Source organism: Neofelis nebulosa, chromosome 1 (genome assembly GCF_028018385.1).
Source record: "Neofelis nebulosa isolate mNeoNeb1 chromosome 1, mNeoNeb1.pri, whole genome shotgun sequence".
NCBI classification, from domain to species: Eukaryota; Metazoa; Chordata; class Mammalia; order Carnivora; family Felidae; genus Neofelis; species Neofelis nebulosa.
In genome coordinates this window covers 44,971,808-44,985,135 of record NC_080782.1, presented here as the reverse complement: position 1 = coordinate 44,985,135, position 13,328 = coordinate 44,971,808, and the positions used below count along the sequence as shown (strand labels likewise).

General features: G+C 42.3%; 1 long non-coding RNA gene across 1 annotated transcript in view; it reads right to left on the bottom strand.

Annotated features, from left to right (window-relative positions):
* Nucleotides 1–12,983, bottom strand: part of LOC131506837 (uncharacterized) — a 127,814-nt gene extending 114,831 nt beyond the window's left edge. Inside the window, exon 1 of the long non-coding RNA XR_009259169.1 lies at nt 12,897–12,983. This is a non-coding gene — a long non-coding RNA (uncharacterized LOC131506837). The remainder of the gene's footprint in view (nt 1–12,896) is intronic.
* Between the last annotated feature and the right edge of the window lie 345 nt (nt 12,984–13,328).

The following is a 13,328-nucleotide window of genomic DNA, read 5'->3' as shown; positions in this document are numbered from 1 at the left end:
AAATAGCCTGGTGCAAACATCTTAATGTTTGAATGCCCACCACAAACTCTGTGACTTCTGCTGGAACTTCTCCAGTGTCAACGAGCTTCCCTCCACAAAATACCACATAGACCATTTGGAGACCGTTTAAAATGAACTAAGAGCTGCTTCTTGGCCTTTTCAGAGATTCTGATTTTATCTTCTGGGATGCACAGAAAAAAAAAGTTCATTTTTACATATATTATCCCTTCAAGTGTTTATAGCCAATAATTATTACCATTGCCTAACTTTCAACCAAAGCCCTAGACTCTTCCCCAAAATAGTTCCAGATCCTTCAAAGGTTTTTCAGGTAACATGATGCCAAGACCTCATAGCAAATCAGTTATCTTCCATCAGACACTCTATAGATTCCAGTGTGGTGTCTATCACGGGACACATTACTCTAGATGTAGTTGCATTTAGAAGTATGGTAGTGACTCTAAGTCTAAGTACTCCCGCAGTCCATGTTTCTGGACCATCTTGGTTGACTGCAGGCACGGATCTAATTAAAGAGATTCATGCTGGATATTCCAATATTCTGTAAATGTACTTGAATAAATGAGCACACACATCCAGCGAGTGTACCATGTAAGCACCAATCCAAAAATAGATATTGAATAAGCCAAGGTAACTAGCATTTATTGAGTATATATTGTGTCCCCTTAGAATGTACTAGACAAGAAAAGCACTATTTATTTGTTACTTGTGTCTTGTTCATCTCCCCTATCTGAATACAAGCTCCACGAGAGAAGAGAATTTGTCTTATTTTTGTATTCCCAGCTCCAAACAGTGCCAGACAAATAGAAGGTGCTTAATAAATATTTAATTAACTAATTCATTAATGATACTGCCTTACAGATAGACTGAAAAGAAGAACTTAAAGGGCAAAAAAGAGACAATGCGTACTAAATGAAGGCTTCCCAGGAAAAAGGGACTTGTCTAAGCCCCTCGCACACCCCACTGCCCCCTTCTCACTCCACCTTCAAGGCAATGGAACTTTGATCAGATTGGCCTGATGCTGGGACCCCAACTGGGCTGTTTGCATATAAAAAGGGTTGATATACTTTAAAAGGTTACCCCTTAGGTATAGTTTTCTCTTTTCTAGTCTAGGGTCAGAGTAAGTGAGATCTAGAGCATTATTGGCCAGATGTCATTTTTCCACCATTAAAATCTCTAAAACTCCAATAAGGGATGTGGCTTGAACCATAACTATAAGAGTTATTCTGGGGAAGAAGATCGATAGGACTGAAATTGGACAGTTTCAGAGAGGTCAAAAGGCTCGACCCAAGCTTTGGAGGATAAATGTAGACAAATGGAATGGAGAAGACATAAACAATGGGACCAGAATCCATTTTGACTGAAGTTGGGCTCAGTGGATGAAAAACTTAGAATGATTCATTGTGTTGTTCAGACCTAATTTTACAACCAATGGGGAACCACTGGAGGATTCCAAGCAGAGGGGTAACATGGTGATAGCATATTTTTAGAAAGAAGGTTCCTTAACTGGTCTTCTTGATGCCTTTAGGGAGAGCAAATCCTTGAAGGAGACTAGGTCAGGAGCACAGGACTATAAATTAGGCTCTACCATTAATTTGCAGATTTACCTTGGATAAAATGCTTCACTTTGATGGGTTTACTTTCCCCACATATCAAAAGAGAGGCATTGAGAGCAGTTAGTGTGTTTCATCACCAGTCCCAACTCCACACACTTAGCAGTAGATCCCTGAAGTACTATGTTTAGAAGGATTCAGAGATCCTATGTGGGCTCAAAAGAAAAGTGCTACCAACAGCTAGTAATGTCTGCCATGAGTGCATAAAGGAGGGATATAGACAGATGTGCCACATATTTGCCACTGATGGTGGATTAGAAAGGCAGATTTAACATTTTGCCCCTACTCTCACTGTCAATACTACCATCACTCTATTCTTGCCAGCCCCACCCATTTCCTAAATCCTATCTTTCTGGGAGTTGAGGATAGGAATTTTCACAGTTTTCTGTGTTACAATTAAGTAGAAATGCTTCATAAAGTGTCTCCCAGCCTGACATTCCTACCAGGGGTCATTTGGAAGCACATCTCAGTGACCTCTTGCTCACTCCCCAACTTGCCCTCTGCAGGACAAATCTGCCAGGGGAACAAAGTGAAGAAACCATTTATTTCCATACAAATGTCCCCTTGATGGGTAATGAGGCAAACCACAGCAGCTGGATCTGCTGTGTAAGGCTGAAATGTCTCTAAATAGGATATGGCTCCAAGTTTTCCATGGGGTATCTGCATCAGCAATTCTGTAAGTAAGTCACCAAGGGGAAGCAACTTTCTCTCGGGCATCCTTTGCCCCTAGCAAATCAGAGCTGTGCAAGAGGAAAAGTAGGGTAAAGAGGAGGGGCCATAAGTTGGAAAGGGGCAGGAGGAAGAGAGTCAAGAAAAAGGAAGAAAGCAGGACACTGGCCTCATCTCTCACTACTCATTCTCAAAATCTTACCCACACCAAATGACTTGTTGGTTGTATTCAGGTCTTTGCACATGCTCTTCCTCCCCCCTGGAATGTTCCACATCTGCTTAACATGACTAACTCATACTCACCCTTAAGGTATGAGCTGGGTGTCACTTCCTCCAGAAAGGCTTCTGAAACCTGGATAAAGGCCTCCTATCCTTTCCTTATCAAAGCACTGATCACACTATATTCAAATTATCTTTTTACTTATCTTTCCTTAGCTGATAAAAAGAGCAGCCAATGTCATTTGAATGTTTAATATGTGGTAGGCACTGCATAAAGCATCTAACACATATGATTGCACTTAATAGCACAATAATTCTATAAGGTAATGAACTCATTTTAAAAATGTAGAAACAGGCTCAGAGAATTTAAGCATCTTGACCAAGGTAATACAGGTTATGCATCTAGCAAGTGGCAGAGCTATGATTAGAACCCAGATCTACCCATATGCTCTTAACCGCCATGCTATATCACATCCCCTTCTTCATGCTGGGCTCCATGGTGCAAAGACCATGTCCTACTCATATATGCCAGCACTGGTGTGAGAGCAAGTAGGTAATACTTAGTATATATTGGTCGATTGAAAAGACTGAATGTTTGTGTCCTCCCCCCTAAAATGTATATGTTGAAATCCTAGCCCCGGGGGTGATAATATTAGAAGGATGGGGCCTTTGACATGGGATTTGTACCCTTATAAAAGAGGCCTGAGACTGCTCCCTTGCCCTTTCTGTCATGTGAGGTTACAGAGAGAAGGCAGCGGTTTGCAACCCAGAAGGGGACCTTCACCAGAATACACGGGCAGTCCAATCTTAGACCTCTAGGTTCCAGAACTGTCAGAAATCAGTTTCTGTTGTTTATAAGCCACCCAATCTATGGTACTTTTTTTTTATTTAAAAAAAAATTCTTTAACGTTTATTAATTTTTTGATAGAGAGTGACAGAGCATGAGCAGGGGAGGGGCAGAGAGAGAGGGAGACACAGAATCTGAAGCAGGCTCCAGGCTCTGAACTGACAGCACAGAGCCTGACGCGGGGCTAGAACTCACGGACCGTGAGATCACGACCTGAGTCGAAGTTGGACATTAACCAACTGAGCCACCCAGGCGCCCATGCGGTACTTTCTTATAGCAGCCCAAATGGACCAAGATGGAATGAATGACTACAGGAATGAATGAACAGAATCATCACACATAAGAAATAAAAGATTCTATTGGGTCAATTCCTATTTGAAGAGACGGGGCTAATTGACGGGAATTACCCTCATGAGAGTATGTGTTGCTGAGGGCAGCCAGGAAAGAATAAACAAAACAAAACCAAACAACAACAACAACAATAACAACATAAAACCAGAACTCATCCTAGTCAATGAGAGAAGCCAAAAGTTAGACCCAGAGAAGAAGTGCCAAGGGCCAGGCCCAGGGAAGAATGGGAGATGAGGTCAGAGGTCAGGAGCTGTAGAGACTAGGAATAGGTATGGAGGCACAGTGCCAGAAAGATCAAGAAGAAAAAATACCTAAGATGACAAATGAAAGAGGTGCTAGGCCCACATTGTAGGGTGGGGGGTGGGGTGAGTTGGTAGCCTTAAAGTCATGGATAGGTACATAAAGATATATAATCCATAAGGATTCATATGGCTTGGGCCAGAACTGGTCCCCAAACCTACACCTTTGCTATTACTCCTCTAAGCAATGTCTGACCCTCACAGCATTTCTCTTCCTTTATTTGTAAAAACACAGATTCTGTGGACTAGCCTCTTTTTCCTATAACTGTTGTCACAGTAGAAGTTTCAAATGTTCCAGTCCAAGATACAAATAAGCTAAGAAATGAGAGCAGAAATAACCTCTGCAGAGTTTGGGGTGCGTGGAGAGGGGCTCATTTATAAGTTGTCTTCTTTAGTGCTGGGCCCATCAAGCTCCATTCCTGCAAATCCATTTATGATCCATAACTGCTTAAAATGTTTTAAATTCTATAAATGCCTATTTGGTGCCCTTTGTGTGTCAGGCACTAACCTAGAAGATATAGAGAGGAGTAACACAAGCTTACTTTCTATAAGCCTAGCAAAAGATTCTATGTTCCATGCAGGAAATCCAGAACAGTTTAAAATCAGAAAACCTCAGTTCAAGGCAAAGTCCAATCACAGGTCTTCTGGGGTAACAGTAGTGAGCAAGCAGTCACTTACTGTGATCTTGGGCAGGTTAAATAACCTCACTGTGGTCTCGTTTCCTCACCTGCAGAATGTAGAATTATGACCCTCGCCTCACAGGGTTGTCACAGGAATTAAATGAGGTAGCATATGGGGAAGCGTTTTATGAAAGTATAAAGCACTCAGCATATTCAATTCTTGTTACTAGAAATTCGTCTACTGCTCCACAGTGCCACCCTATTTAATATGCAGATTTAGCCAGATGCCTGGAATAGAGATTTAAATCCCATGAACACAAATAAAAGAAACAAATAAAAGACAAAAGGAACTGCAGTTGAGTCCAACTGATCTAATGTGCTTTAAGGACCTGTGGCATTTCAGCACAAAACTGTAATTAAGCCTTATAACAGCTGTGTGAGCTAGCTATTGTTTCCCTATTTTAAAGAGACTCAGGGAAAGTAACTTGCCTGAGTCACTCGACAAATAGAGCTGGTGTTTATACACAGGTTGGCCAGTCTCGCCTATACCATGCTCCCATGTTCCCTTTTTTTTTTTTTTTTTTTTTGGCAAATATTTTATTCTGCCTATAAATGCTGCCCTCCATCCCCTGAATCAGTAACCCCCGGACAGTGCATCACAATGGATCTTCACACTCCCAACCCAGTGATAACTTTTCTCCTCATTTCACAATTCCATTATTTGGCAAGAAATCCACAAGGGACAAGCATATCAGCAATGAAAGGAAAGGCGTATATAAGCCAGTTTCTTTATCAGCCTCTCCCATGCTTGTGATTTCAGGCCGTGAAGGAGGAACAGGAGCTGTAAGTAATGCTAATAGCATCATCCAAGGAGTGGCAGATAACAGCTCCCCCCGGTCCTGGAGAGGAATTGCTTTTGTGCCAGACGGGTTTTCTTGTTACCATCCTGGCTGTGAGATGAGATGCAGAGAAATCATATGTGATGGGTTTAGAAACCCCACTCCCTCATAGCTGACCCACAGCCTCCCAGAAGAGTTACAGGAGCAAAGAATGGGTTCAGCCATAGATTGCCTGGGCAGAAGCTTAGCACTCCCTCACAAGGAAAGGAAGATAAACAATATACCCGTGGAGAACCTGGCCCAATTCACCTGGGAGGAGAGAAGGGTCAGAAGGAAGACTTTGTCACTGCTGATGGGCTTCCGTAGGGCACAGAGAGCAGGTGGAAACTGAACTTTTGGGGGAGAATCTATAGGAAAGCGGACAGCATCTCAATATGAAGGGGGAAGTTAACATCCCATAATGGAGTGGGTCCTCTGGAGAGGAAGTGGGTACTCTGCCCCAGAACGCTCAAGAAAAGTTAGAGAACCTCAGATGAAAGAGCCTATCTCTGCATCTATTGGTGGTGAGATCATCAGATGGCAGTATATTCTGTTCCAAAGCTGGACTTCTTATTGGCTTTAAAATCACAAAGTCAGAATTCCAGCTTTCCAACTTAACAGTGATGTAACCCTGTACCAGTTACTTAACCTCTCTGGGCTTTCATTTCTTCTATGAAATGTAGATATATAATAGTAGTGACCTTACAGCATTGTAGTGAGAATACAATGAGCTAATGCCTACGTGGTACATAAAGGAGTGTTTGCCACATGGGAAGAACGCTATAGACATGTAGTAAGCACCTATCAGGTGCCACACACTTCTTTAAGCTACAGGAGCAGGCAATCGTATACAACACAGACAGATCCATACTCTCATTAATAAACAAATACATTATGATTTCAGGTGCTGGAAAGAGCTACAAAGAAAATAATAGAACGTAATACAATAGAGTATATTTGAGGAAGTGGTAAAAGGGACATTAACTGGAGCAGGTGGGGCGGGTCTCTCTGGGATGAGTTCTACCCAATCAAGAGAAGAAACCAGCCATGTGGAGTTAGGACATCCAGGAAGAGGGCATAACAAACACAAAGGCCCTGAGGTAGATCAAAGTTTAGTATGTTAAGAAAGGGGGGTGGGGGGTGTGAGAGGTGGGAAGGATGGGAGATGAGATCAAAGACACAGGTAGGGTCCAACCATGTAGGGCCTTGTAGGCCACAGTGAGGAGTTTGGAATTTATTCTAAGGCAAGTGGGAAGCCACTGAAGGTTTCAGGCAGGGTAAGACACCATACAGTTTACATTTTAAAGAGATCACTGACTTGACTTATTAAAACCTCCCATGCATGATCCTTTCTGTTCTTTCCCTAGTCACGGAAGCCCCCGAAGCCCTAGAAGGGCTCAGCATTACAAGATAGAAGGTATCTGGGTCACTCGATACTCTCATAGGTATCCAGGACCAGGATCCCTAATGTTGGATTGTTATGGAGTAAAAAGAAATGTTATGTATGAAGCCAGGGAGGGAGGGAGGAGGAGAGGGAGAGAAGAGAAAGGAGGGGGAGGTGTTGTTCCTCATGCTGCTACATGAGGAATGCAAATGTGGAGTCAGAAAACGAGCAGTGGAAGCAGGAGACTTCCCATCTATTTCCCTCACAGTGTTTTGAATAGAGTTAGGTAATTTCTTTTAAGTAAATCAGTGGGCACAGTCAAGGACCGGGTAAACTATGATATGAACCCATAACCAACCATCTTCTTTGCAGATGTTGGCTCCACTGAAAAGTAGAAGAAATAAAAGTAGCAGACCAGGTTATAATGCCTGAGACAATGTCCTCTAGGTATCCTCTCTCCCTTTTCAGAAGCCAGGTTTAAAAGAAATAACTTGTTTTTCTCCATCACACCAGATTGCCTTTTTCAGTCCTTGCAGGAAGACAACATTTGCCTTCATAATTATAAATGACAAAAATTACAAGGCACAGGTAGTTGAGTTTGAGGCAATAATCCGCACTTGCTAGTCCTACGCATCCTCTGTTAGAAACAGCCACTACCCAAGAACTACAGATACATTAGATGCATATCTGTGCACATATTCACTCATTCAACAAGCATTTACCGAACACTTACTTTGTACAGGGCACTGGTCTAAGTATAGGGGATACAGTAGTGAACCAAACAAATAAAACTCTTTTCTTGCTAAAATGGTCAGGAACTGTATGCAGACACACAAGCTTCCTGTTCTCATAAACAGAATTTCAGAAGCTGATAAGGGCTATGATGACAATAATAGCATATAATACAATAGAGTGTATTTGAAGAAGAACATAAACTAGGGCAGACATGGAAGTTGACATTCCAGGAGGGAGGAAAGAGATGGTAAGCAAAGAAGGAGAATGTGCATCAAGTGGTAAGAAGCACCATAGTGAAAAATACAGCATGGAAGGGTGGGGAGCAGTGGTGGGAAGGATGTTAGAAGGTGGGTTCGTATAAGAAATTTCTAGTCAGGCCTTGTGATGCTTTAGTTATGGGGATAAGGAAAAGGAAGGAGTCAAGAACACCTCCTCTCTTTCTGCTTTATGCAGTGGATGGAGGTGTCATTTATCAGTATAGGGGGCAGTATAGGAACACCAAGTTTGCAGGGAGAAGATCCTACGTTTGGGTCTGAACATTCATTTCTCTGTGCTGTTCAAATAGTAATATCAGGGCACCTGGGTGGCTCAGTCAGTCAAGCATCCAACTCTTGATTTCAGCTTAGGTCATGATCTCATGGTTTGTGAGGTTTGTGAGTTTGAGCTCTAAGTCGGGCTATGCGCTGACAGTGGGGAGACTTCTTGGGATTCTCTCTCTCTCTCTCTCTCTGTCTCTGTCTCTGTCTCTGTCTCTGTATCTCTCTCTGTCCTTCCCCTGTTCATGTGCTCATTCTATCTCAAAATAAATAAATAAACTTTAAAAAGTGTAACAAATAGTAGTAACAAGTAGATGATGGACATCAACAACATATAAATGGTAACTAAAATTTGGGCCATTGTTCTAGACTATGTACACCCCCAAAATTTATATCTTGAAATCCCAACCCCCATGTGATAGCATTAGGAGGTAGAGCTTTGGGGAGGTAATTAGGTCATGAGGATGGGCCCTCACTACTGGGATTAGTGCCCTTATAAAAGACATCCCAGACTCCCTTGCCTCTCCCACTGGGTGAGGATGCAGTGAGAAGACCACCATCTGCGGATCAGGAAGCAGGCCCTCAATAGGGCACCTCAATCTTGGACTTCCTAGCCTCAAGAACTGGGAGAAATAAATGTTTAACCCACTCAGCCTATGGTGTTTTTGTTACAGTAGACCTAGTGAAGTAAGACAGAAACCAATGAGAATTCACAAAAATACGAAGGTCTGCAGTCCGGGGTTGGTATGGCAGCTTTCTGAATTTGTCCATGACCCACACTCCTTCCACCCTTCCACCGCACCATCCTTAGTGGAGGCCATCACATGGTCCAAGATGGCTGCAGGTACTCCAGCCATGAAGTCTAGCCAGACAGCTCTGCCATTAGTTTGCTCTGAAACCCTGGGAAACTCATCTCTCCTCCCTGGATCTGTTTTCTCCTCTGATCTGTCAAGTTCCTTGTTGCTCTAACATGTCCTGACTCTGTCGGAATAGGGCTGAGTGACTTCATCCAAGGCAGGGAGTCTGGGACACAACCATACAAATACAGTATTGATTTGACTAAGAAACTGACCTTTAAATATTCCACGTTCTTATTGGTGCTTTGGATAAGAACTCTCCAGGGAACTCTGAGGGTAATTGCTTTTGCCTCTGCTTTAGAAGGGGCTGGCTTTGATGCAATGCTGTTCTCATCTGCAGGTTTAATTTAGTTCTTTTGTCTGCATTAAACTCACTGGGAACTATCCTTTGTGTGCTGCCAAGCACATCACATGGCCAGCGTTTCTAGCTGAATTTAGACTTGCCCTTTCAGGTAAGGATCCCAGGGTGCTCTGACTGCCAGGTTGGGCAAGCTGACTTCCATCTCCCTCCCTAGGGATCCTCTTTCTGGGAGCTGTGGGTGAGCTGGACCAGCCACTGGGTGTCAGCATTGCTTTGTCCAATTATAAGGAAAAAAAAGATATTTATGTGGTTTGGGAGTTGTTTATGCAGTAAGTTTGGGCTCTAACGTGAGAACAACCACAGTTCACATTTTTACAGCACTTAACATGAACCTAAGAAGTGCTCCTGTTTTACATCTGGACTCTCCCTATTCATTCAGCCCCTTCGTGTCCCTCCTCCATATTACTGCCCAATTCTCATTTCCACTTGTGTGTCCCTCAAGTCTATCTTCATCCGGTTACAATCAGGTCTATAACAGCCTCAACTGTAGAATAATGAGCCCTCTGTCTCTGAAGGTTTCCAAACAGAAACTGCAAACCACAGAACCACCTGGTAGGATTTATTGTAGAGAAGAAAAAAATGTGTATATATTTACGTACTTGTGTATCATATAAATATAATTAGGAGATAGAAAAAGAAATATATATATTTATATATAAATATATAATAAATATAATATATATGTGATATATACGTGTGTGTGTGTGTGTGTGTGTGTGTGTATACACACATGTATATCTTTTCCCTGACCTTCACTGACCCACCTCATCCATAACAGGGTAAATTCTAAACTGTCTAGCTTTGCAGACCTGTCTATAACCTGGCTGTCCCCAACCCCTCCGTCTCATCTCCTGTCTCCAACATCACACTTCAATGAGAATGAACTTTTCCAAGGAGAATTTCATACTCTCCAGGCCTTTGTTCGCCCTTCTTACCAGGAGAACCTCTACTCATTCTTCCAGATGCTCCTCCGAGGGGCTTGCTGGGAGCCCCAGTGGGCATTCTCCAATGCCCACTCCCAGCCTAAGCCTAGCATCCTTTCTGGGGGCACCCAGAGTGCATCAACTAAATATACAATTTACCCTAGTGAGTCCAAGTTATCTGTGATGCATCTCTCACCCGCTAGATTATAAACTGTGACTTTAAAGTTCTAAACAAAGACTTTGAGTTTTTCATCTTTATATTTCTGGTACCTGCCACTGTGTCAGGCAGCTTGCTGACATTTATAACGTATGTTTATTTAACTGAACTCAGCTGAACCCATGTGATTATTAACTTTATTCTGAGTCTGCAACGTCTTTTGCATGCAACCTCTGTTCAGAGTCCCAACTGCAATCATCCTGCTTCAGTTTTCGAGGCATGCCCATTCCTTTGATGTTGTTTGCCTACCTGTGTACCATAGGGGTTACTTTTTCTTAAATACTCTTTTTTATATCCACTTATATTTTTCTCAAATAAATTTTTTAAAAGAAAACGTTATATTACTACCATAGTTGAAAACTTACACCTGCCACAAAAAGATAGTTTTTAAAAATAATAGGGAAAAATATGCTACTAAATTCTAGCTGGATAATCTTGCCTGCTATACTAGATACACTTAGACCATTAATGATTCCTTCGTGTCTTCCTGTCTGCATGTCCCTCTTTGCCACAGGACTGAGTTCCTCTCACTAAGAAGTCAGAGTACATTTCTCCATTCCTTGATTTTGCATCCAACCATAGAACTCACCCTGGCCAAAGCTGCATTAGTATCCTTGACACAGACAGAGGCAGAAAAAGCTCTTGTATGACTGGGGTCACTCCTCTACAATGACAATGTGCCCAGATTACACTGATGGGAGAATGCAGGAAATATATTAAGCAGAGTCAAGTTACCTTAGCTAAAAGTCAGCTGAGAAGCTAACCACTAAATTTGACAGCAACTCCAGTCCGAGACCAAAGGAACCATTGACCTTCATGACTGGTTTGCAGGCTCCTGAGCTAAATAAAAGTTTATCACTAGAAGGCACAGAGGTTTTCTGAATGTTTGCTACCTATATTAATATGGCAGTAGATAACTAATACACCTGCCAAGGCTCTGAGCCTCCAGTGTGTTTTCTGTTTGTTAAAAAGTAGGATTAGAAAGCATTGGGTTTCTGAGTGCTAGCACCTAATTGAGACTGTCTCTTTGAAGTAATCAGAGGGATTGAAATGGAACAGGAAAGGGAATAATTGTTTCGCTTCATAATTTTATATAATTCATCACAGTTTACGCTTAAAATTATCTCTGTACTTTCCCCCACTTTGAGATACAGTTCTTGCCCTTTTTTACCTGTTTTGCAGACAATGGATATGGCTTCCAAAATGGTCTTGGGCTCATTACCTAAACACTAAAGCCCAAACTTGATTCAAATTCCAGGTGCTCCATGATCTGGTCCCAGCCCTGCTCCTCCAGTCCTGCTCCTACTGCTTCCCCTCTTTAGATAACCAATACGACAACCCAACTTCTACAGTGTTTACTGCACTCAGTATAGACGTTCAGTCATAGCCAGGCACCTAGCTAGGAGGTGAGGGGCAGGGGGAGGTGATGATTAAGATGTAGCCCTCATTTTCGTCAAGTCCTCAGCTCCTAAGAAACCACATAAGAACCACATAACTCTAATATGTGAAGAGTAAGTCGGAGCACTGTAGATACCTATCGGATTGGTACCTAATGCCAACAGTAAGGAGCAAAAGAAGCTAGAATCAGAGAAACATCCCAAGGGGAAGTGATGCCCTTGGATCCAATGAAACCTTTCCTGATTCTCCCACCACAACCTACAAGAGGTGTTTCATTTTCCCCATCCCATTCTGTATCTCATCACATATCATTTAAACTTATTTCATCCATTCTCTCAGACTATCAACTCTTTCTTTTTTAATTTTTTGTAATGTTTATTTATTTTTGAGAGAGAGACAGAATGGGAGCAGGGGAGGGGCAGAGAGAGGGAGACACAGAATCCGAAGCAGGCTCCTGGCTCTGAGCTGTCAGCACAGAGCCCGATGTGGGTCATGAACTCACGAACCAAGAGATCATGACCTGAGCTGAAGTTGGATGCTCAACCGACTGAGCCACCCAGGTGCCCTGAGACTACCAACTCTTTAAGAACATTGATCTTTTATTATTGTACTAATCACAGCAGTAGCAGGTCATGAGGCAAACATTGAGCACTAACAGTGGATAAGTGGACAGAGGGATGAACAGATGTATAAATGGAAGGTCATGAAATACATCATATTAAAAGAAAATCTTCAGGCTCTCCTTAAGTCACTCCATTCAGGTGGCTGCCTAATCCCAAGGTTCCCAAATCTGGTAGCCCATAAGGTATATCTAGGGAGCTTTAAAACATATATATTTCTAGGATGTGCTTCCTTATTATATTCAGATTCAACAGATATAAGACGGGATCCAGTAATCCACATTTTAATGAGTTTCCCTAGGATCCTCTGAGGATGCCTTAAACACCTTCTTGGGAATTATAAATCTAACTCACCTGAGTGTCACATTGACTTCATATTCTCAGATGTCCTATTTGTGAGACATCAAACCTCTCTTTTCACTGATGGTCAGCCTATTCAAATAACCTACAAAAGAAAAATCTCCTATAACTTGGAAAATTCCACAAGGAGCTGTAACAATATACTAATAATTTACTGACATATATTAAGTATTTAACAAGTATAAGGCATTTTGCTAAGTGCTTTTATGAATATGTGCTCATTGAAACCTATCAGCAACCCTAATAACTCTAAGAACATTGTGGGGTTTTTTTTCCTGTTTTTATTTTTGGGGGGTGGGGGTGGGGAGAGAAGAGCCAGATGGAGAGAGAGAGAGAATCTTAAGCAGGCTCCATGGCCAGTGTGGAGCCCAACCCGGGGCTCAATCCCATGACTCTGGGATCATGACCTGAGCCAAAATTAAGAGT